Below are 26229 nucleotides of genomic sequence, written 5' to 3' on the forward strand. Positions count from 1 at the left end.
AGGAGACAAAAAAACTGCAAGCAGTCCTAAATGTATTTTCTACAGAGCATTTTAAAATTACTTACTGCAGAGAATGCATACCAATTCCTCTAAATAAAGTTTACAGGAAACATTCACACCACAAAGTAACTAAAGAAAACACCACTCAAAATTAACGTGGATAGATGCAACGTACGCCTCTCAGCTCAGCAGCCGTATCTGCATCCTCTAAAAGTCTGTCTCAAGTCCTGAAATTCCATGGAATGCTTTAAGAAGAGCTATCAGTGCAGTGTAGAGCGAGCATCAGACCTGCTCACAGAATTAAAGTTAAATCTAAACTCCATCAGGCACAAGGAAACACCTGAGAAAGAGTCATTCAGCTCCTTTTCTCCCCCCTTGAATGCACATCTCTGACACCCTTCTATGTGAACAGAATTCTTGCACACCAGGAGGCACGCTGGAAATCCTTGGAGTATTTCAGGCGTTCTTCTCTCTCCCACCAGCAGAGGCCCAGAGAACGATTTCAGCTAAATTGCTATCACTGGTTCTGTCAGGTAATTTTAAGCAGACAAATTGCAGTACGTGCCCCACACGGTTTTTAACACCATTTGAAAAACGTACAAAGGCACTTCAGAAGTACCTTCGGTCACAGCCTCTATGGAGCTAACAAACAAAAACCTTGAGAAATCATGCTTTATAGGCTTAAGTTAAATAACCATCAGCCCTAAAGAGACTCTGTTAACACTTCAGGAGACCAAATTCCTTCACAGCCTTGTGAGGCCTTACCCACGCAAAGACAGTGATTTAGGAAGCCAACTACCATAACACTGAAACAAACCACAGGCCACCATCAAGGCACAGCAGGACATATTCTCTGGCCTTTAGACCTTTTGTTCCCATTGCTTAAGTTTTATATGGTAGGGGGAAGAGGTCATCTCCATTTCTAGCTGCTGATCACAGGCTTTTCAGATTTTACATTTATTGCTCTATTTATCTACATGCACGTCAGTCTCTTTAAACACAAAGAGCACAAGCACCACAAACTCTATTTTGTCAGTCTCATTTACAACCTGCCCATTAATCCATCGCTGTCAGAAGAACTAACCAGCCCAAAGTACTTGGTTTGGCAAAACAAAGACAAGTTAAAATCATTCTCTCTGAACACTTACTTCTTCTCCCACCTTGCAAATACTTAGGTGTCCAATAGGACTATTCTCAATAGGAAGCCTGTGGACAACTGTGCAACTGTAACTTACCTCTTCCTGAAAAAGGATTCTTTAAACCATTACGAACAGAAGTCTCCACTTCCTATATGAAGAATAATTTCTAACTCTTGCATCTACACTTAAATTCCAGGTTTCAGACAAATGTCCTTGCATGTAAAGAGGTAAGGAAAAGATCACCCATAAATAGATGTTTCCAGAACAACTATAACTTCAAAACATTTAAAGAAGGGGTTGTCTTGCCAAAGTTTACCTGGAGATCTTTCACTTAGTAATCCAGTCCTCAAAATTACTGTTGTACAAACTTACCCACCATTATCTTGCCATGATGTCTTATTTATTTGGTTGGGTTATCAAACAACTTGTCTTGAAGTTAAAGATACAAACTCAAAGGAACAGCATTACCTACAGCTGTATTACACTGCAAATTTCCTCTAAAACACTGGATTTTAAGTTTATGGTACACAGAACACAGCTACCTTTACAGCACTGCTAAGCTTTGGATGGTCCTCATAGAAACATATTAAGGACAGAAATAAAGCAGGGGAGTAAGGTTGAGTAAAATCTTCATTAATAACATCTGCTTAACCAACTGAAGTATGAGCACACCTTGCAGATCCTGAAGGTGATTTTTAACTGAACTAGATTATCTCATTTCTACAGCAAGGTTCTCAAGTGCTGGAATAAGGAGAGGATGATGGTCTGACAAAAGAAACAGTGGGGCAGGGGGAGCAAAACAAGAGGGAAAGGAATAGAAGGCATGCTTTGTACTTGCTTTTGTGTCAAAATTACTTAAAAAAGAAATGGGGCACTTCAGTAGCAAGGAATTAACACCCAGGAAAGGATTACAGCTATTCCTGACAGCAAAAAGGAGGTTGTTCCCTTTTCTTCAAAACTATCCCTTGTCCTGCTGATAACAAAGATGACAACCTGGAAGAGGACTCTTAGAGGATTTGCAGATCTAGGGACTATGGTGAGAATACAAAACCAGTACCTACTAAAGCTTGCAGAATAGCCATTAGAAAAGCTTTCATCCCACAGTCACCAGTACTTCTCTTTCTCCACCAGCGGTAGGGGTATTTTTAACAGTTAAAGCCTGCTCAGAGCTTTTAAAGAGACACACACAAGAACTTAAGGACTAGAAAACATTTTCACATGCACCTACCCCCTTTGACACGAAATAATCTCCAGAGATGACATGCACAGTATTTTCCCCTCTCTTTTGTCATGGAAAATGTCATTTAGAAAGAAATGGAAAAAAACCCTAGCTTTAAAATTTATTTCAGAAAATGCAGGCAATAATACTAAACATCCTGTGAGCAATGTAAAGAAAGAAAACAGTGCAAGTATGAAGCAGGGCCGTGGAGTTATAATTATAATGGTAGATGTAATTTTTCTTGATTTCAGTAAGGCATTTGATACTGTCTCCCACAGCATCCTCATAGATAAGCTAAAGAAGTGTGGGCTTGACGATCAAGTAGTGAGGTGGATCAAGAACTGGTTGAAAGGAAGAAGGCAGAGAGTTGTGGTCAATGGCGCAGAATCTAACTGGAGGTCTGTGACTAGTGGAGTTCCTCAGGGGTCGGTGCTGGGACCGGTGCTGTTTAATATTTTCATCAATGACCTGGATGAGGGAACTGAGTGCACCCTCAGCAAGTTTGCTGATGACACAAAACTGGGAGGAGTGGCTGACACACCAGAGGACTGTGCTGCCATTCAGCGAGACCTGGACAGGCTGGAGAGTTGGGCGGGGAGAAACTTGATGAAATTTAACAAGGGCAAGTGTAGAGTCTTGCATCTGGGGAAGAACAACCCCATGTACCAGTACAGGTTGGGGGTTGACCTGCTGGAAAGTAGCGAAGGGGAAAGGGACCTGGGGGTCCTGGTGGACAGGAGGATGACCATGAGCCAGCAATGTGCTCTTGTGGCCAAGAAGGCAAATGGCATCTTAGGGTGCATTAGAAAGGGAGTGGTTAGTAGGTCAAGAGAGGTTCTCCTCCCCCTCTACTCAGCCTTGGTGAGGCTGCATCTGGAATATTGCGTCCAGTTCTGGGCCCCTCTGTTCAAGAAGGACAGGGAATTGCTTGAAGGAGTCCAGCGCAGAGCCACAAAGATGATTAAGGGAGTGGAACATCTCCCTTATGAGGAGAGGTTGAGGGAGCTGGGTCTCTTTAGCTTGGAGAAGAGGAGACTGAGGGGTGACCTCATCAATGTTTACAAATATGTGAAGGGTAGGTGTCAGGATGATGGAGCTAGGCTTTTTTCAGTGATATCCAGTGATAGGACAAGGGGCAATGGGTGTAAACTGGAGCATAGGAAGTTCCACGTTAACATCAGGAAGAACTTCTTTACTGTAAGAGTGACAGAGCACTGGAACAGGTTGCCCAGGGGGGTTGTGGAGTCTCCTACACTGGAGATATTCAAGGCCCGCCTGGACAAGTTCCTGTGTGATGTACTGTAGGTTACCCTGCTCTTGCAGGGGGGTTGGACTAGATGATCTTTTGAGGTCCCTTCCAACCCTTGGGATTCTGTGAGTTCATGGTGAACAATGTAACAAAATTAGACAAATCACTGAAACTTTGAGGAATTATACAAAGCATTGTAGGTATTTCTTTTTCCTCAAAACAGTTTCTACACCTACCTAGACAGTAACAGTAACCCTGCTTTAAAAAGTGGCAATACCAATGAGGCTTCAAGAGTCTTAAAGAGTTAAAGTGAGTCTACAGATGGGCCACAAAGATGCTCCAAGGATTGGAGCAGCTCTGCTCTGGAGACAGGCTGAGAGAGTTGGACTTACTCAGCCTGGAGAAGAGAAGACTATGGGGAGAACTTAGAACAGCTCCCAGTGCTTAAAGGGGCAGACAAGAAATCCGGAGAAGGGCTTTTTACAAGGGTCTGTAGGGACAGGACAAGGGGGAATGGCTTTAACCTGCCAGAGGATAGGTTTAGATTAGATATTAGGAAGAAGTTCTTCCCTGTGAGAGTGGCAAGGCCCTGGCACAGGGTGCCCAGAGAAGCTGTGGCTGCCCCATCCCTGGCAGCGTTCAAGGCCAGGTTGGATGGGGCCTGGAGTAACCTGCTCTAGTGGAAGGCGTCCCTGCCTGTAGCAGGGAGTTGGAACTGGACGAGCTTTAAGGTCCCTTCCAACCCAAACCAGTCTGGGATTCTATGAAACAAAACACACTAACTGGCTAAATCATGTCACTTCATCTGTTACTCATAAGCAATAACCTGGTTATAGTTCACTTTTATCTTTGAATCATGGCACCCAGCTGACATTGCTGCACAATGTTACAACTGCCATCTCTCAGACCACATCCTACAAAACTTGAACTGCGGGCAAGAATATTTATCAGGCAAAAAGTTCACAGCAATTCTGACACAGACACACAAGGTAAACCAAAAGGAAACCACATCATAAATACAGTGTGACAATTTAAGCAGCTTCTGTTTGAAGGGAAAAGCAGTGTTACATGTTCAGTATCACCTGAATTCCTGCTAAGCATTTTCAGTTTGCTAAGCAAGATGTGCTTGATGATATTCTTCCAGCTTGCTTTTCTCCCTTAACTTCAAAACTATAAGGAATACAGCAGTCAGGCACATACCACCAACCTGATGTAATTTGTTGATGTGATAAGGAGCGCTTAACCACGAAGGGATTTTATGGATCACTGTGTGCAACCCTTGACCTCTCCTAACCATCAGAGAAAGAATGACCTGCACCTGATGAGTCAGCTATCATCACTCAAAATAAAAGTGCTTCCATTAACATAGTTATAATTAACTGGCTTTTGAAAACAGTTCTTTTTCATGAAGCATATTGCCAGGAGGTAACATTTACAGCAGCGAAGATGCTGCAGAAGGATGGCTCAGTGGGTATTTGTTGGAGGAAAAAACAATTTAGAATTTCAGTTTGAGAAAAACTTCCTATTTTCTCCTTCATGCTCTCCTATTAATCTGTAATGGTTGTATATTCATGACATTCTGACTAAGCTTTTAAAGAACCATCAAGAGCCTGCAGGGTAATGCCAGGCAGCACTGCAGCTACCCAAAAAAAAAAAAAAAAAAAAAAAAAAAGAGTTCCTGCTTCTTGTGCCCTCACTTACAGAAAGGAAGATGTACAAGCTACTAATAAAATAAGAAAACCCACACTGAAGTGGCTTGTAGGCATTCATTCATATGAATAGGCCTGCACACATTCCATTTGAGATGCAAAGTTACTGTGATTCTTCTTTTTCCATCTCCCATCAACCTGAACTGTCCAGCTGCACACAGGTGATTCCACCACATCTCTGCAGAAACCTATGCAGATCCGTCTTCAGAATCCTACTTCACACTCCCCAGAGCCAGAATTATTTATGGCTTTTTCCCTACCTGCTCAACTCTAACCACAGTTAAGAGACCAAACTTTCAGGCCTGGCACACCAAAGAAACTGACAGCCCAGAGCACAGTGGCCAGTAAGATACCAGCCAGAAATCCAGTCCTGTTCCTAACTGTTTGGATGGAAGTGGGATCAAGCTTCAAGTCTTGCTGCTACCATCTATAAAGCAGATAAACACACATACAAAACACTCCTCCTGGTGTCTTCAGTTGTGCGAAAGGGCAAAGCCTGACATTACAGACAAGACATGGGGATTTCCAAGAGCAGTGCTCCATTTGCTTCTTTCTACACCTGTGAATTACAAATGGTGCTTTGGTATGTTACACAGTGAGCAGGGCATAACAAGGGCTATAAAAAGACAAGTACCACCAGAAATGAGGGCAGTTGCTCTACTGACCAGTCCAAAGGTTTCCTTTAAAAGCTGTGATTTCAAAAGTGACACAAGGCACAGCTTCCCTCCCATCTTAGCAAATGAGGATTTTCTTACCAGAACAACTACTATTTCATAAGCACAAGTTTTCAACAGCAGATTAAAGGATGAAGGATATACAAGTAAGGCACAGAGAGAAAAGATTGTTTAAATATCAAATAGAAGGAAGAACACGTTGTAAAAAAATTTGAGCAGCGGGTTCAGAGCAAAAAGTGTGTACTTCTTAGAGAAAATAATAAATTCAGGTAAAATCCACCTGGCAGCAAATTCCTGCCATAGCCTTAAGTATCAACAGCAACATTTTGGTTTATGAGACTCCTCTGACTCTTCCCGTCACAACTGGTCTTCAAATCAGTATCCTGAAATACACAGGCACTCAGCTCTAACATAGATAACATAACATGATACAAATTATTAATAAAGCAGCTATAAAGTAGGTTATCCTCTCTTACTAGTATTTTTAATTTTCTGATCTATTAACTGAAAGCTACAGTTTTCAATTAAGATTTAAATAAGCTCCTATAGATGGAACAAGAGAATTCTAGATTTTCAGATTACTATCTAACCCTCACCATAAGTCTCTGAGCCTCTAAATTCTGATGTTCATTATTTTCTACAGATTAATCTTTGACAGCAATGCACTAATGGGAACTATGAAAAAGATAAAGACAGCCTAGTGCTCTTCAAGAGTCTGATCATAGAATCCCAGACTGTTTGTGTTGGAAGGGACCTTAAAGCTCCTCCAGTTCCAACCCCTGCCACAGGCAGGGACACTTTCCACTAGAGCAGGTTGCTCCAAGAACCGTCCAACCTGGCCTTGAATACTGCCAGAGCTGGATCAGCCACAGCTTCTCTGGGCACCCGGTGCCAGTGCCTCAGCATCCTCACAGGGAAGAGCTTCTGCCTAAGAGCTCATCTCAATCTCCTCTCTATCAGTTTAAAGCCATTTCCCCTTATGCTATCGCTACATGAATTTCAGTAGCCTTTTCTGTGAAAATGCCTCCACAAGTGATATGACTCCATTTATTATTTAAGTCATTCATTTTTCAAAGACAACTGCTTTTGGCTCTGCATTTTGCAAAGCATTCATTAAAATAATAAATATGTCAGTTACTGCTTCATCCAACAGAATTTGCACTGACTTAGGAATATTTTAACTTCATTTTTAGCACTTTTTTTTACCATTTTCAAAGCATGAAAGTATGGCTGCAGGTTTTAAAGCAAACTGATTTAGATATATGAGTCTCTTAGAAGACATCTTCTCTGTAGCAGAAAGTAGCTTGATCTAGAGGCTGGAAAAGTAATAAATAATTGTAAGAGAAAGCTGTCTAAGTGAAGGCTGATTAAAAAGCATGAAAGGCATTTGTTCACATTTTTTTTTCAAAGTCGTTTTTCTTTCTCCTTCAAGCATACAAGAAAGCTGCTCATTAAATTCAGAATGATGATGGAGAATTCCAATAAATGGTCAATGAAAGTAATTCCACCCATTCCAGGCAAAAATTTCTGAACTCAAGAAAAGGAAAACAAATGCTAAAAACAGGGAAAGAGGAAAACAGAAAAACATACAGCTAAGTTCCATATGTTATTGCACACAGTGAAACTACACACAGCAAAACACCAACACTGAACAATACTCTTACTGTTACCATTCTCAGTCAATTCACATTTTTTACCCCTCTAGTTCTTTCTACAAGACCTGGGCATCTCAGCAACACTGCTGGCAGATGAACTCTGCTAGACAGAGCCCGGAAGCAGCGGTGTAAAACACACTTGATTTAGCTTCATTTTAAGACAATCAAACTATCAAAACAAAGAACATCTCACCTACATACTACACGAGCAAAGAGAGAGGAATTGTACATGCCTTAATGACTAAGTCTCAGTTTTGGCAGACAGAAGACTGATGCACACTTACTGTTCTCCTCACTCTCTCTGTAGCTGCCAAGTTTTAGCCAGTGATTGCTCATGGTCCAGACAAAAAGGGACTGAACTGCAACACTCAATGTTAGTCAGGCATTGTAATCCACTATTTTAACTACCAGTGGTATTACACCAGTGCTAAAGGAAGAGAAAAAGAAGTACCATCATCCTCCATTTGGCAGTAGATTTATCCTTGACCTTGATCTTTTCAGGTTCGCTGGATAGCACACAGGTAACCTGACCTTGCTAGACCACTGAATACACAGCATTAAACAAAAACACAAATTAAGAGTTAGATCTCCAAAACATAGGGGAGATTAGATATAAGGAAGAAATTCTTTACTATGAGGGTGCTGAGGCGCTGGCACAGGGTGCCCAGAGAAGCTGTGGCTGCCCCATCCCTGGCAGTGTTCAAGGCCAGGTTGGACACAGGGCCTTGGAGCAAGCTGCTCTAGTGGCAGTTCTCCCTGCCCGTGGCAGGGGGTTGGAGCTGGAGGAGCTTTAAGGTCCCTTCCAACCTAAACCATTTTATGATTCTATGGTAGATGTTCCACTCAATGACTGACGCATTAAGAAATATCAACGGCACCGAAGAGCTTTACATTGAGTTTCACATAAATATTATTTCTTTGAGCTTTTTTTATTGCATGGGGAATAAACAAACCTTGAAATGCCACTAAAAGTGACTCAGTAGCCTTTGCTCTAAAAAGAACTACTTTCCTACCATAGTGTGACAGTAAAAACTATGGCCATTTTTTGTAATTGCTTCTAGCATAGAAAAGCATATGGAGGAAGTGGGGAGGAAATAACAAGCAAAACTGACACTTTCCAGTTTGTAGTTAACCTTCTCAAGGCAAACTATAAACCTAAAATTTGCCTCTCCCATTTTCCAAGACCAACCCTGATGTCCTTCAAACATTCTTACATTAACTTGCTGTAACTTGGGGGGGGGGGGGGGGGGGGGGGGAGAGAGAAGAAATAGGAAGCTAAAAGCTTGCCTAGTTTAAAACCAGATATAATGTAATACGAAAATATAGCCACTCTGAAGCATGCAAAGCAAGTTGGGTCTGTAGAACAGGCTTGACACAAATTATGGCTGTAGCACAGCATCATAAGAGCAGAGAACTGCAGCTGACAAGTTACTCAAGAAGTGGGTTTGGGAGATGGCAGGGAAGGAGAGGTATGTCACAGTGTTCGTACAACTCAAATACTAGCATCCCAAAGTAAAACTTCTCCTGTAACACTGTACAACATTCTACTACCAAAAAAAAAAAAAAAAAGAGAGGAAAGGAAAAAGCTTTATACTGAATGCAAGACCACACATTCTGGTGAGAGACTTGTTTCCTGATGTCTAGAAGTTCTGGGAAGTTGAACTGCTGCTCAGAAGAGTTCTGAGGGAGCCTTTCAGCAACCTACTAGGGAATTAGGCAGGGTTTCAAAGAGCTTTTCAAGGGTAACACAGAAAGACTGCATTCAAGAATCCTCTCCTATGGCAAACCAATGTGCTTTATTAAAACAAAGTGCCCTTTTAGATTAATGATCTATTATATTAATGATCGCACTGGCCAAACGCACTGGAGATTCTACAGCATGTTGGGATGCCTTGCATTCCAGAGAATATTTATGTTACATGAAATAAAACGGGGGAAATGAAAGGAAGAAAAACAGAGGAGGAAACTGCAACATACCAGCTACCAAAGCAGCTTGGAAGTCCTACACAGGTTTCTGCTTCCTTTCAGAATTTAAACAGGATAGGTACAGGTTTAGCAATAGCCTTGAAAAAATTCCAGTGCCATCTTGTCATTCTTCCACATTATTTTAAGCATTAAAATCTCATCATTATAGGGGGCTTTTATGCAATAAGAGATTAAACAAACCTTATAATCAGCTGACAGATAGCTGACAGATAGGGTATCACCTAAGTGCAGCTCCTTTGTTTACACAAAGGTCTGCAGTCATCCTTTAAACAGAGAAACAACAACAGATTTGGTAGTTTAAGCACAGAAAAGATCTTAACCTTAAAGATGTAGCCAGTAACCCTTCTGGGACTGCTGGCATAACCCCACTGATGGCAACAATCCAAATGTTTTTTATCCACGCTACAAATCAAAGTTGTTTCCTATCAAAAATTGGGTAAAGAATGTCAGAGTTGTTTTTCTTGAAATATGGTCTATTCAGCTTAAAATAACCACGCATCTTGTACGTCAGGCATTTTATTGCTGGAATATGTATGCAAGTAATGGAATATAACATGAGGATGCAGCTCACTTGTTTTTATCATCTGTGGCAAAGTTACACTAATGAGCAGCAATAGCTTCACTTTTCCAACACAGTAGCACATATTACTCAATCACTTGTAAAGAAAGGGAGAACAATATGACTCACACAGGCAAGGAAAGTCCTCTAAATACCTCACTTAACACTGCTGTTGGAAACCTTCTTCTTCAGCCCATTTCTAATCCCTCATCTGACTCAGCTGCTGTTTTGTGAATTCTCCAATTCAATAGGAAATTATAACACCAGTCAGGAGCTTCCTACTGCAGCCTCCATGCAGTTGCTAGAACACTGCTCTGTGTCTGCATGCAAAGAGTGGGCGTCTGCCAAAACAGCTACATTTACAGCTCTCACTTTTCATCTCTGTTTCAGCTGTGAGTTCCTGCATCCTTCCCCCTTCGGAATGTACTTGAACACCACCCTCAACTTATCACAGGATGAATAGGATCCCAGAAATATGAATTGCTTACATAGTGGTGGATACTTGATACTCGCTCCAGAGAACAAGGTTACAGTGTTCTTTTGCTACTCTCTGCTGCAGGAGTACCAAACACCCATAATAAAGGCATTATTGTGCAACATTCTATATAAAGAAGTACAGAGATAGGCTCAAAGACTAAGATTTAAATAAAAAACCCTGTAACAGGAGAATATTATCATGCCAAAAGCATGTACTTCTGTGTATGCAAGTTAGTCATAATACTTCATCAGTCCTTACTGGCCAACAACCAAAACAGTGAGAGGCAAACTCAGAAAGATTACTCCCTCCCTCTATGTATACACACATAGAAAAAAAAAAGAATGAGAAAAAAAATACTGTTATATAAAAAAAGTTATATAAATTATACACTTACATAAAATATAATAGAAAATAATAAAAATATATAATACAAATGTCACATGCATCTTTGTAGCCCCCTTCAGATACTGGAAGGCTGCTCTGAGGACTCCACGCAGCCTCCTCTTATTTATTACATAAATAAATCTAAAAAGTCTGCTTAACTACAGAAAAATTTCAAAAAACTTTCATTTGTGTTCTGATATATTTAAACCCAGAAAGCCAACCGTATCCTGGGCTGCATCAAAAGAAGTGTGACCAGCAGGTCGAAGGAGGTGACCCTGCCCCTCTACTCTGCTCTTGTGAGACCTCACCTGGAGCATTGTGTGCAGTTCTGGTGTCCTCAACATAAAAAGGACATGGAACTGTTGGAACAAGTCCAGAGGAGGCCACGAGGATGATCAGGGGACTGGAGCACCTCCTGTATGAAGACAGGCTGAGGAAGTTGGGGCTGTTCAGCCTGGAGAAGAGAAGGCTGCGTGGGGACCTAATAGCAGCCTTCCAGTGTCTGAAGGGGGCCTATAGGGATGCTGGGGAGGGACTCTTCCTCAGGGACTGTAGTGACAGGAGAAGGGGTAACAGGTTCAAACTTAAACAGGGGAAGTTTAAATTGGATATAAGGAGGAAATTCTTTCCTGTTAGGGTGGTGAGACACTGGAATGGATTGCCCAGGGAGGTTGTGAGTGCTCCATCCCTGGCAGTGTTCAAGGCCAGGTTGGATGAAGCCTTGGGTGGGATGGTTTAGTGTGAGGTGTCCCTGTCCATGGCAGGGGGGTTGGAACTAGATGATACTGAGATCCTTTCCAACCCTAACTATTCTATTCTAAATAGCTATCAGCAGGGAACAAAAATACACAAGGTCTGAAAAGCTGCATCATTCTGTCAATTGGATAAGTAAGAAGAAATCAAACATTATAGAATACAAGTATTAAGAAAACAAGTAAGTTTCTACTAACATGCCAACATTTCCTCAATATGATGCATCAGTTCTGTGCATGTGAAGTATTTGGGTTTATACTTTCTTGCTACTGATGCACTCTCTCTGTTTAGAGGAGTGGTTTCACTTCAGCACTGGTGAGAAACTGGGTCATATGAGATTTGATTAGCCTTCTAGAGATGCCTCTCTGCATTTAGTATAGAGGAAGCCTGAGATTACCACATTCCCAAACAACTTGACCTACAGTTCCATACAAGCTTCAAGGGAAAACCAGCATTACCACAGTCTCACCCACCAACTACTTACTCTGACCCATGTTCTCTCCCTGCTTTACAGCAGTTCAACCGTTCATGCAGCCATGTAACAAACAGCTTTAGGAGCCCACCCAATTCAAACCAAACTCCTGAATGCTCCTGCAACAAGGAAGAATGCAAGAATTCAGAAAGGGAAAGGACACCACCCTCTCTACTGGCAACAGCAACATGTTAAGGGGATCATGAATAAAGACCCTCAGTTCAGCTTTAGCTCCTAGAGGCCAGACTGCACTAATGAAACTCAAAGCTTTGCTGCAAGCCCACACAAGTTTCTGTAACCCATTAACTCCGACCTCCAAATCCACATTTTAACTCAGAATACTATCTCCAGCAAGCTTGCTGTTAGTGTTCCTCAACCAGCTGCACTACACTGCAGGGACAGCCAGCACATACAGCAGTAAGGAGCAGTGTCTGAAGAAAACAGAAGTGAAAAGTTAAGACAACATAGAAGTGTAACAGCAAAGCAAGTTCAAGAATGGTTAAGAGCTTCTCCTGACCACTAGGCTCAGGAGCCAAACAATTAGTACACATGTATTTTTCATGCTTCACCCTCTCAATACAAAAAAACTAATAGTTACTACACTGCTACTTCTGACCCAAGCACTCATGTGTCACTACAGTTATATACAGTGATAAACTCCACAGATAGTTTCTAGAAAAAAAGAGCAAACACTATTTTTATGGGGTTGTTTTTATGAGGTTATTACAGGAGCTTACTATTTTAAACATCTTGTGGGTTTTATTCTTTTTCAGTTAGGTGAATTGCAGGGGGAGTTACTATTATTTAACTCTTAAACTAATTTAAATGTATCCAAAGTCTTCAAACTAACCTTTTCCAACTCTGCATTATGGCCCTTTATCCTATGCTCTGCAATTCTTTATCATTCAGATCTTCAGGTTCTCATAAAGAATGACTATTTGAAATCTCAGTAAAGCTGACCTAGAAGACAAAATCTTCTTCCACTTTCTCAAGTCACAGTATTTATAGATTAGGAGGTAATTGTGCTATGAAGTCAGAAGAACTACTGAAGAAAATACTTCACATTCTCTATCTCCAAGCTTGTATTTTATACATGGGTTTTCAGGGTTCATGGTTCAAAAGTAAAACAAAAACTAGCATGTAACAACATAATCCAATATCCTTTAGCTATTCATTATACTACTTCATTCAACAGGTATTTTAGCAATGAACAGTTTGCCTTGATCCTCAGTTCAAATTCATCCTGGTATACAGAGAGGGTAGATTGAAAGTGAGGGGGTAGAACTGAGCCAGTCTCAACCAGTCAGACTTTTCTTAGCACAGGAAGCTTTACAGAAGCCCACAACACACTTTCCCCAGTTGCAAGCATACGAATAATAACTCATACTTACTAAAGCATTGGATGTTTACCTGTTAAGGCTGATCTTAACATTTGGTTTAATTCCCAAGTTTATTGCTCATGAACAGAGAAACTGACAGCAAAAAGTATTTCTTTACACACACTATAAGAACTCAAAAAGAAAGGCAAACATTTCTAGGTTTTTTAGAAGTCACAAAGCCCAAAGGCTCCTCTGTGAACACAAATTAGAAAGCCAGCTGTAATGAGAGGTCATGATATATAACCAGCTATCAAACAGAAACAACCTTTAATCACACCATTGTGGTCTTGATTTGAACTGAAGCAAAAAGTTTCCCACCTCATCACCAGACCACACTGACCATTTTCAAAATACAGGATTACATTGCACAGCATCTCTGCAAACACACTAAACATGCTCCTACCCTCAGTCAATCACAAGGCAAACCTACAGAGATAACCTGCTGTTCGTCAAGGTTCAGTGTAACTTCCCAGCTGTCTGCACTGTTAAGTTTCTAGGGTGTGAGGAACAAAAATAAAAGCAGAAAGACAAAGCCAAGAAGGAATTCTTCTGTGCAATTTATTATGACAGCAGAATAATAGAAAAAAACACAAAGTTGGCACTGCATCCTATGCATTTAAGAGTATGAAGGTGTCAGCAGCTTGTTGCGATCTACACTAGCATGTAATTGTTTGCACAGTTCACTGCAGCAACTCAAGTAAGTTCACTACACTGACCTTTCTTCAAAGGAGAAAGCACAGGAAAGCAGAGGAAAACTCCCAAACATAGGAGCACGTTTATAATTATAAGAACTTATCATGACACTACACATGTGTAAATGAAAAAATGAAAAAGAAAGTGTAATGAAAAAATGAAAAGAAAGTATAAATGAAAAAAAATGAAAAACCTGAATGTACGCAAGTCCTTGGGACCTGATGAAATCCATCCGCGGGTCCTGAAGGAGCTGGCGAATGAAGTTGCTAAGCCACTGGCCATCATATTTGAAAAATCATGGCAGTCAGGTGAAGTTCCCGACGACTGGAAAAAGGGAAATATAACCCCCATTTTCAAGAAGGGGAAAATGGATGACCCGGGGAATTACAGACCAGTCAGCCTCACCTCTGTGCCTGGTAAAATCTTGGAGCACATTCTCCTGGAAAGCATGCTAAGGCACATGAATAACAACAAGGTGCTTGGTGACAGCCAGCAGGGCTTCTCTAAGGGGAAATCCTGCCTGACCAATTTGGTGGCCTTCAATGATGGGGCTACAGAACCGATGGACAGGGGTAGAGCAGTTGATATCATCTACCTGGACTTATGCAAAGTGATTGACACTGTCCCACACTACATCCTTGTCCCTAAATTGGAGAGACATCAGTTTGATAGGTGGACCTCTCAGTGGATAATGAACCGGCTGGATGGCTGCATGCAAAGAGTTGTGGTCAATGGCTCAATGACCGGCTGGAGACCAGTAATGAGTGGTGTCCCTCAGGAACCAGTGTTGGGATTGGTCTTGTTTAACATCTCTGTCGCTGACATGGACAGTGGGATTAAGTGCACCCTCAGCAAGCTTGTCGATGACACCAAGCTGTGTGGTCCGGTTGATATGCTGGAGGGAAGGGATGCCATCCAGAGGGACCCTCGACAAGCTTGTGAGGTGGGCTGATGCCAACCTGATGAAGTTTAACCATGACAAGTGCAAGGTCCTACACCTGGGTCAGAGCAATCCCAGGCACAGCTACAGACTGGGCAAAGAAGAGATTCAGAGCAGCCTTGCGGAAAAGGACTTGCAGGTGTTGATCGATGAGGAAAATGCACGTGAGCCAGCTTCAGTGTGCGCTCGCAGCCCAGAAAGCCAACCGTAGCGTGGGCTGCATCAAAAGCAGCGTGACCAGCAGGTCGAAGGAGGTGATCCTGCCCCTCTACTCTGCTCTTGTGAGACCTCACCTGGAGTATTGTGTGCAGTTCTGGTGTCCTCAACATAAAAAGGACATGGAACTGCTGGAACAAGTCCAGAGGAGGCCACGAGGATGATCAGGGGACTGGAGCACCTCCCGTATGAAGACAGGCTGAGGAAGTTGGGGCTGTTCAGCCTGGAGAAGAGAAGGCTGCGTGGAGACCTCAGAGCAGCCTTCCAGTGTCTGAAGGGGGCCTACAGGGATGCTGGGGAGGGACTCTTCGTCAGGGACTGTAGTGACAGGACAAGGGGTAACGGGTTAAAACTTAAACAGGGGAAGTTTAGATTGGATATAAGGAAGAAATTCTTCAGTGTTAGGGTGGTGAGGTACTGGAATGGGTTGCCCAGTGAGGTTGTGAATGCCCCATCCCTGGCACTGTTCAAGGCCATGTTGCACGAAGCCTTGGGTGGCATGTTTTAATGTAAGGTGTCCCTGTCCATGGCAGGGGGGTTGGAACTAGATGATCTTGAGGCCCTTTCCAACACTAACTATTGTATGATTCTATGAAACTAACTGCTTCTGTGGTGTGACACTGTTGGCAGGTTACACACAGCCAGGATTTCTCTGACAAGTTATCTTTAAATAGAAAACAAGTCAATCTAACTTAGCTCCCTTGTATACTCTTACCCACCCTTGAAGCATATGCCATCACTGTCCTATGGAGCGCACAGTGTTAAAATATAATTTCAAATATAGATTTCTCTTATCCTTATTTATGAAAGCAAACATTTATAAAGGCATTCCACAAAATAAAAGCCTTATTAATAGAGACTGCCTCAGTTTTAACACCTTTTCAGATCCTCTGTATTGCCCAATACTGCCATGAATGGTGGACTTCTCAACTCTGTGGATACTCTTCCCACACTCTGGGGAAGATCCAGTACAACAGGATCCAAAGCACTTACCCACACACCTGGTAACTATTACAAGTTATACAACAACAGTAGTTCCCCTGTTCACTTTCCAAAAACATTTAACTAATCATTTGCTTAAAAATAAGCTTATGTCCTTCTGAAGCACCAAGATATTACAGATTTACTTCTACAAGCTATTTCACTCTATGGAACAAACTGCTGCAATGACAAACATTATATAAGGTAAAAATGACTTTTTAAGCTAAAGAATAAAGTTTGGCAATAAAAAATCCTAATAGATATGAACTGCCTGGGAGTAAATTTAGGACAGATATTAGAAGAGGGATTTAATCTGAGATTCTGGAACAGCCCTTCACAAGCAGCAATGGAAATAGAAATCTCATCAAGTGTATCATAAGAAATTAACAAGTAGGATTCTATAATGTAGCCTGCACATAACATCATTCTGAATTCTCTTAACACCATGAAGTTACTGACATTCCCAAGTCTGAAGTTCCCACATTTTATACAGATTTTTGGTTTGAATTACGCTAGGTGATGCACAAGTCTGGAATACTAGAGACTCCCATTGCTTTTACCACATCTAGCTATTCTAGGTGCCCACATATTTTGTGAATAGCTTATATCTCCAGAAGGATGCACATAAATTCATCTTTATAAGATGATAAATACCTTATATAGATTGAGGTATTTAGTACAGAGAAACCTAAAATGTAGACTGTGCTTACAGTTCAAGTTTCTCTGAAGTAAACCATAAACTAAGAAATCCAGTACCAGCTGAACAGGAATTTTTTGTTATGCCCATGAAGCTCATCACTTAAGCATAGACTTAAGCAGTTAATCTACCACAAGAATGCAGTGTCCTGCAGAGACTGTATTTTGCATATTATGTTTATTAACCACCACAAAAAATACTGCCAAAGTGTTATCTTTCATTTGAGACCTAATAGCAGCCTTCTAGTACCTGAAGGGGGCCTATAGGGATGCTGGGGAGGGACTCTTCCTCAGGGACTGTAGTGACAGGACAAGGGGTAATAGGTTAAAACTTAAATAGGGGAAGTTTAAATTGGATATAAGGAGGAAATTCTTTCCTGTTAGGGTGGTGAGACACTGGAACGGGTTGCCCAGGGAGGTTGTGAGTGCTCCATCACTGGCGGTGTTCAAGGCCAGGTTGGATGAAGCCTTGTGTTGGATGGTTTAGTGAGAGGTGTCCCTGTCCATGGCAGGGGGGTTGGAACTAGATGATCTTGAGGTCCTTTCCAACTCTAACTATTCTATGATTCTATGAATAAGGATCTTCATTCTTCCTAATATGAAGGCAAATTCTCCAGTCTGGAATCCTGTCAAAATCTGCCCAAAAGCAATGGTGTTTTGCTCAAGGCCCAACAGTGTTTGTTGTACTCAAACTGTCACAACACACTGGCAAGTCACACTTAACACAGCAACTATGACTCAAGAAGATTTGCAATCTTTAGTTATGTTTAAGACTATACATAAGGCAGTGACAGCACATGAGATCCTTTATAAAACAAGTGATGATTAATATAGCAGCATTTCACAAACTGAATATTCAGCTACTTGAATAACTGCCTGGAACATTGTCATCAATGCACTACAGCAAATACTTTAAATGTCAGAAAGGAAACAAGCATGAACAGTAATATGAAAGAGAAAACAGGTATCTTTCTATATAAATACTAAAATTGTTCTGTCTACTCAAAGCACAATCCCTAAAGTTCAGCAGTTCTTGCAGACCTTTTTTTGGTTTAGATTTCCCTTTGCTGCATTTAGCAACCATTTCCTTCATCATTCTTGTTTTTCCTTCCAAATGTCATGAACAGTCATTTTTCATTTAGTTTGACAAGAAATTTAACCAACAATTTTCTTTACTCACTTCCTCCCAGAAAATCAAATGGTCTTATTTTACTACCACAGAATATAATTATCCTATGAACTGGATGCTCGTTCTTCAAGAGATTCAGTACAGTTGTGTTGAGATCGAGTTACATTATAAATACAGATCCCGTGCATATGAAGTTATATCCTTATTTCTACATGGTGTAAATCTGGGTAATGTTGCTGCCAAGAATTACATTAAGAACTCTCGCATTCACAAAATTTATGAAAGACCTTCAAATACTCAAAACAGTTTGCTAAAAAGAGATTATCTTACCCATCAGATACAGCCTAAAACAAAACTTCTGATGTCTTTCACCTAGTTTTTTTTTTTTTTACCAAAACAGATCTTCAGGCAGTTTTCTATGGCTCAGATCTTTCCAACTCATACCAAAATTCCTTTGGAAGCAGACATGTACACTGAAATTTAAGTAATATGTTTATTTTTCCCCATAAAATGAAGTCCATTCATTTTACATTGGATTTTTACCAGCTATTTTACTTTACTGGATGGTCACATATTTTGTAGCTTTTTACAAACCCAAGACATTTTCCATGTTTTATTAACACTGAAAAAAAACAAGTATCGGCTTGTAACAGAACTCACCTTCTTGAAAACTCTACCAGACTACCAACACAGGAGTCTTACAAAGCATACACAGATCAAAAACCTGCAGATTAAGAACATCATCTGCCAAATCTCAGTTTTAGTTGGTTATTTTTAAACCACTGCGGAGACGAAACTTCATATGAACATTTCTGAGGAGGAACCACCTTATAAAACCCACTACAGAAGTGCACTGCTTCTCAACTGCAAATTAGGGGTTTATTTTCTCTTAAATAAATAAATCTACTTACTCATGACTGGAAACTTCTTTGCATATAATCCAGGAGAGGTCTTGAAGCAAAGTATGTTGTTGGAGGAGGTTTCTCAGATGTATACATGTCCTAATGATGGTAGGAAAATAAAAGAGACAAATCATTTTTGAACTTCAAATAACTAGAATAAATGTTTATATATAAACTGTCTTTCATTCTCCTTGTTAAAAAAAGGAACACAAAGATCTATTTGTTATGACTGGGGAACTTTACTGCTTATGGATATTTTTTGTAGTTTATCAACTCCAAATATGTACTTTCTTCTAACACTCATATTAGAAACTTGTGTGCATGTACTATTTCATAAAGTATAACTTCTCCCTTCAGAAGTTAAAAGTACAAGACTATAACATGGAGATAGTAACTGAAAGTACCAAAGTAGTATTTTCCTTCAGCAAGCAGGGATGTGTAATACATTCTTTAATGAACACACAAGAACTACAAATCAGTTTACTAAAGCAGCATGGGTTGGCATTAGCATCCAACACTTCCTCCTCAGGAACAAAACCTGAAAGAAGTTACTGTTTGTAGCAACTGTAACTCATCAGCTCAGTCAATTCATAACCAAAATGGGAAAAGGTATCGAAGTAGGGCAGATACGGATTCACTAACAATGTGCCTGACTCTCCCCAAAGCGAGATGTAGAGGATTTAACCTCCACCAACGACAGCACAGCAAGGACATTCTGGAAAATTTATTATATAATCTCCCTCCTGCTGCTAAAAGCAAGTTTATACAAGTCTGACAGAACAGCGAACCGAAAGTAACTTAACCTCACAGCTGAGATAAAAAGAGAAAACTAAACACATCTATTAAGCTGAAGAGCTCTCCTCTAATACCTGCACAAGCAGACAGTTCCTGTAAATTACAGAATAGGATGAGATTTCTTACCTCTTTCCAAAAATCAACCAGAACTTGATGAACCTGACCACATGTGCTAATCCAGCCAAAGAGTATCTTGTGCTGACTCAGATTTCAAGCCTCAACTCTCCTGATCTCTTAAGGTTTAAAACACAAAAAGACAAAAGTAGGGATCTAACTTTTTCCCCCGACGCTTGACTTTACACAACATTTCCAGATTTACAGCACGTGCCAAAGAAGTAGAGGAACTATCACAGGACCGGATTCACATCACAGGAAGGCTCCTGTATCAAATGCTAAAACCAGTTTTGTAAAAGAAAAAGAATCCAACTGCAACAGGAAGCCTTTGAAAACACTGCAGACTGACAATTACAAGCAACTCTTTTTGCATTGAAAAAGGCAGGGAAGAGACTTAGTAGAGGAAGAAAATGGTATCATGCTGAAGAAATACATATGCAAATGTTATAAATTAACCCCCAATGACCACAAAGCCATTAGATGGTGCAGTCACTGAAGAGGAATAGTTTGAACTGCTGGTACTGTCAATTCTCTATGAATGGCTGCTACATGAAGCACACACAGCCTAATCAAAGTGTCTGGTTAAAACACACCACTAGAAGCGCAGTCTTGCCACCTTCCTTTTTATTACTGGTGTCAGAATTCACAGACAGGACTTCCATGACATTTAATTATTTACTGGACTAATTACAGCTATTATCTTGAGAACATCAAATAAGTCAAACAGGTAGTCTTCAAATCAGGTTCAAAGCACTTTTCACCAGAGCTCCATACTACCCTTTGGGTCCAAATTGTTCTTTAATCTTCTACAGAGTCTCCCATCCAACTTGCTTTTCCAAAGGTACAGTCTCACCTTAGTTTTGTAAATATGAACTAACACCACTGTGCCTCAGAGACATCACTTTACAAGACATTTTATTATGTGCATGTATACACAGGAAAAGGCTGTTCATTAGGAAAAAACAAAACATCAGTTCTGAAAACCACTTAAGGCTAATAATAGATAATTATGCACTGTATGGTTTACAAAAATCTAGTCACACACTAAGGAAACATGCAGGGGAAAATATAGCAGCTAAATACTATCTAAAAACATGTCAGAACCGTGAAAGCAACTGTTGCAATACACCACAGAACTGGACTACCAGCTCTAAGATGTCACTCCTATCCTACCTTCTACATCTAAGTATTTTACTTCGCTATTGCCAATATCTGCTTAGTAGCCAATACAGACTTCTGGTTAAATTCATATCTTGTTCTTTGAAATAACACTGCTTTACAAGATTTCCCTTAAGTTCACAACTTTATCATTTTACCTGAACTACTGGAAAGTGCTTAAGCATTAGCAAGAAGTACCAGAAAGCCAGGAAAATCAACGCTGGCAAATATCAGGTCTGTAATAGAGCATTACAACATTGAAGCTTTTCCTTACGATGTGTGTAAAAAACTAAACAGTTATTCCTCAGCTCTCCCAGCCAATAACCTGATTTCTTTCAATGCTTATAGGGTTCTCTCCAACTATTACACAACAGAGAAAGAAAGAAAGAAAGAAAGAAAGAGCATTACTTGTTGAGTGCCTTGCTGAAAGATACCATCTTGGAAAAACTGTCTTCTTATTCAGAATAATACCTGACGTCCTGTAATGCTTTTCATTGCAATTAACAAGGCTATAAAAAACCCACACACATACCTTTGATCCCTCTCAGTTCCTAAAGAGCCAATCCTTGTATTCCAGCCAGTCTTTCCTCTGCTAACACACACCCCCACCAGCCCTTGGTGGTATTCACCTTAAGGAGCTGTGAAACTACCAGGGGTTTATCTTAGGTTTGAAAAGAACACTTCAAGTGAGAGAAGCCTTTTAGGACTTCAAATTCAAACACACGAATAATACATTCAGTTACCTGTTTCCACACCTACAGGTCTTTTTTTTTTTTTTTTTAACCAAGTACTCTGTTTCAGGATATTTAATAGGACCCAGATTGCATGTAAATTACAGCATATTAGAACTGTATGAACTATAACTAGAGAAAAGATATTCCTTTAAGTTGTCGATTAAAGACCTGGGTCTAGTCTCTGTGTATGTTATTGTAGTATCTGTTAAACTTAGATGCTAAGAAGTTAACATTAAGAATTTATATCCCCAATTCCCAAGAACCAGAAATCACAGGAGCATCACACAACTGCTCTGTGTTTAAACTTACACACAAAGACAAAATAGCCTAAAGAGAGCCTGACTGACACAAATCCGTATTTTACTGCCCTTTACTTTCTTCTTCGAACCAAAATGTTATGGTCCCTCAAAGAAAACACATACAGAGATTTCAGAAGCACATGCTTCAAAGTTTTATAGATAGCTGGCTGGCAAAACATTAAGTCTGAAATTATTGGTTTCCATGCTATATAATCAGAGGGCAAAAGAACAGCTGGTTAAAAGGCAGTTCTACTGAATACTTATTTTACACTGCTCCCAAGTTAAATTAACTTCAAAGTTATAAGCAGTGAAAACAGAAGTTAAAAAGGAGCAAAACTAAGTTACTTAAGAGCACAGCTATTAAGAAGAAAATCATAAAAATTCCTAACACACCACCAATTTTTCGAGTGTTCCAGCTCAGGGGAATGCCCAAGACAGCTCAAATACAAGACTCACACCAAAACAGGTCTACTACTGTCTAAGAACCTACACAAAGCCATTGACTGGAGACAAATGAGGAAGCACAAACGAAACAAGCACAATGACACACCCTTCTTTGTTCATAGTAGGAATATTTACACTACAAAGCGTTGAAGCAAATTGCTTTGAGTTTCAGGCACTGCTGATTGGCCACTGTATTTCATAGACACACGCCTAGCAGAGTTTGAGTTTCGACTGTCACACAGCAGCTCCGGATTGCAGGGTACACACCAAGCTAAATAAGCACAGAACAAGCACTTAATAAAATTATTCTAATAAAAGTGATCCTCCACAAAACGCACTTGCTGTGAGCAAGGCAGATGTGCATTTAGTGTCACTTTACTGTAACCGAAAGCTAAAAAGTAACTACACTCACAGACAGCTTTCTGTGCAGCTGCCTGCTCCAGAGAACAGCACAAAGAAAGTTATTCTCAAGTGTATGCGGGCAAACGACTGGTACAGGAGTTTGGCGACAGCGATTTAAGTCACCAGTTGACTCTCATTCAGCCGCAGTCCAGCGGCTCTGGTGGTTTCCTACAGGCAACCATCCACACCACCAAAAGAACCCGAAACATCTCTTTTGTGGATGGCCCCAGCAAGGACTAAGTGAGGGAGATGGAGACTGAAGCCTGTTGGCGGCACAGCCTGGGGGAAGGGAAGCACGCAGGACTACCGACCCTTGTGTGCCAGACCTGGCACTTTTCACCACATACCTGAAGCATTACAAAAGGCAGAAGAGAGAGAGCAGGTACAGAAAGAAGTACTGCCCGAAAGACGCATTAAAACAGGGGTTCAGCCATCCAAAACCTCCCTGCTCCCACCTGGACAGGGAAGGGGGTCCACAACAAGGCCCCAGAGCCGTGAACCCCACAACACTGCACAGGCACACAGCACCCCCAGCCCCTTGCGAGGCCCAGCGCCCCTCACTCTCCTGAGGGAAGTGCACCCCTCACCACCACGTTTGGGGATCCCTCCCCCCCACCCAACCGCCACCACACCTCACTCAAGCGTTACAATGGGACCCAGGGGCATCTCCAACAGGGCTCCCCTCGGGCTCCCGCGGCCCTCTGGGCTCAACCGCCTTCCGCACCGCTCCGGCCCCACAGCTCCATACACACTGCCCTTCCCTCTTCTCCCCGAGCAGAAACAGCCAGGACTCTCCAAACACACAGCCCCTCCGCTTGGAATGGAACAGTCCGAACCACTCCACTACCCTCCGGGAGCCGGCTCCCGCCGCTTCCACCTCCCCAGCCCCGCGGGTGGTGCGCGCAGCCCTGTCTCCCCCCCGGGGGAGGATGGTACTGCCCACCTCCCCTCCGCTCTGCAGGAACGAGGTCCCACCCGGCCGCCCCGATGGGGAGCTCCGGCGCGGCATCTCCCCACATACACACACGTCCCCCCCCGCCGGGGGAAAGGAAGAGTCCCCCCACCCCGGGGAGCCGCACAATGGCCGGACGCTGCCGGCTCCCCTTTACCTTTGCTCAGCTTCCTCCTCCTTTCCGGGGCCTCCGCCCGCCCCCTCCCCAGCGGCACTTCCCCGCCCAACTGCCCCGGGACCGGCGGCCTCCAACCAGGAAGTGCCCCGGTGTGACACCGGCACTATGGCAACCGTCCCCGCCCCTCCCGCGCCAGCAGCGTTCCACAGCGCTGACCCGCCGCCATCTTGGACTCAGAACGAGGCGCGGAGGTGAGCGGCCGCGTTGGGCGCTTTGCGCCCGCTGCCGCCATCTTGTGCCCGTGACGAGGCCCGGGCAGTGGATGGCGGGCGGGGGTCACGGAGCCAACGCTCGCCCGAGCCGCGCTGCCCTGGTGCGCGTAGGGATGGGTGCGCGGCAAGTGTTTGGCTCCGGGGCAGAGCCCTGCGCCTTCCAACACCCATCTCGGGCACCTACCCAGGAGCGGCAGGCTGGGCCTGCGCCTCTGCAGAGGTACCTGGCAGGAGCAGGCTTCCTGTGAAAAAATAAAGAGGGAAAAACATAAAACAGGCGTTTTTCCCCTCGGATTTATCTTGGCTGCTGTGCTGTGAACACAACACCCTCATTTGGAAACCCCTGTTCTGGTTTCCCCGGGCAAAGCACCAGCACTGGATGTGGGTTTAATGCAGCGTTATGGGTGAATTTCTGAGGGTTGTGTGTGAAAATCACACAAATTCAAGAGCAGAGTGAGCAGCAGGCTGAGGGAGGTGGTTCTCTCCCTCTGGTCTCGCAAGAGCCCACCTGCAACAAAAGAAGGATGTGGAGCTGCTGGAGTGAGGCCAGAGGAGGCCATGGAGCTGCTGCGAGGGCTGGAGCAGCTCTGCTCTGGAGCCAGGCTGAGAGAGCTGGGCTGGGGCAGCCTGGAGAAGAGAAGGCTCCTGAAGGGGAGACCTGAGAGCAGCTCCAGTGCTTGAAGGGGCTCCAGGAGAGCTGGAGAGGGGCTTGGGACAAGGGCCTGTAGGGCCAGGCCAAGGGGAATGGCTTGAACCTGCCCGAGGGGAGACTGAGATGAGCTCTTAGGCAGAAGCTCTTCCCTGTGAGGGTGCTGAGGCGCTGGCACAGGGTGCCCAGAGAAGCTGTGGCTGCCCCATCCCTGGCAGTGCTGAAGGCCAGGTTGGACACAGGGGCTTGGAGCAAGCTGCTCCAGTGGAAGGGGTCCCTGCCCGTGGCAGGGGTTGGGGCGGGATGAGCTTTAAGGTCCATTGCAACAGAAACCATTCTATGCTTCTATTGTCAGATGAAAATGCATAGGACGGGAGAGGTCAGGTTCGTCATTCCAGCTCTCCTGACTTTCGTATGCACATCATGAGAGGGATGACTTTGATCCCAGCCCCACCTCTTCCTTAAACACAGTGCTCCCACTCCCTGTGTGCAAATTCCTTATGCACATATATCCCCGTGCTTTGCATGGGGCAGCAAACCCAGCTACAAACGAAACTGGAAGGCTGGAAGCATGGGAATGCAACAGACAGCTGCTTGAGACTGACATCTAAAATGCCACAGCGGTGTTATGAGCAGAAGGAGCAACTTCGGGTTAAAAAAAAACAATTGGATTAAAAAAAACAGTTGAAGTAGCAATAAAATGTGATGCTACATAAGAAGTATGATTACAATAAACAGTAGTTAAAATATACAACCAAAAGACATCCAGTAATGGTACAAAAAGAGCATGCTTAGTAAATGTTTTGAGTGTTTTAAACAATCCTGTGTTCGTGAAATCATTAAATACTTCCCATTCCAATAGTAACTGAGGAATTTAGCATAATATATTAAAAAAACTGTTTAAGGTAAGCAGTTCTAGACAACTTGCACTGAGTTGTGGGGCTTTCAACTTCCAATATTAATTTTTACTAACTCTGCAGTACAAGGACATTTCGTGACAGTCTGTAGAAAGCTCCTTTATTCCAGGGTAAATGAAATGAGTTGAGTAATTATTGTCTGGTTAGAAAAAGATCAGTAAA

The 26229-nt window shown here is 42.4% G+C and overlaps 1 long non-coding RNA gene across 1 annotated transcript in view; it reads right to left on the reverse strand.

The window, feature by feature from the left end:
- Positions 1-24353, reverse strand: part of LOC136008287 (uncharacterized) — a 30758-nt gene extending 6405 nt beyond the window's left edge. Inside the window, exons 1-2 of the long non-coding RNA XR_010610048.1 lie at positions 24269-24353; positions 19223-19312 (exon numbers count right to left, since the gene is read on the reverse strand). This is a non-coding gene — a long non-coding RNA (uncharacterized LOC136008287). The remainder of the gene's footprint in view (positions 1-19222; positions 19313-24268) is intronic.
- Positions 24354-26229: the final 1876 nt, after the last annotated feature.

The sequence above is a fragment of the Lathamus discolor genome, chromosome 1 (genome assembly GCF_037157495.1).
Source record: "Lathamus discolor isolate bLatDis1 chromosome 1, bLatDis1.hap1, whole genome shotgun sequence".
In the NCBI taxonomy this organism is placed as follows: Eukaryota; Metazoa; Chordata; class Aves; order Psittaciformes; family Psittacidae; genus Lathamus; species Lathamus discolor.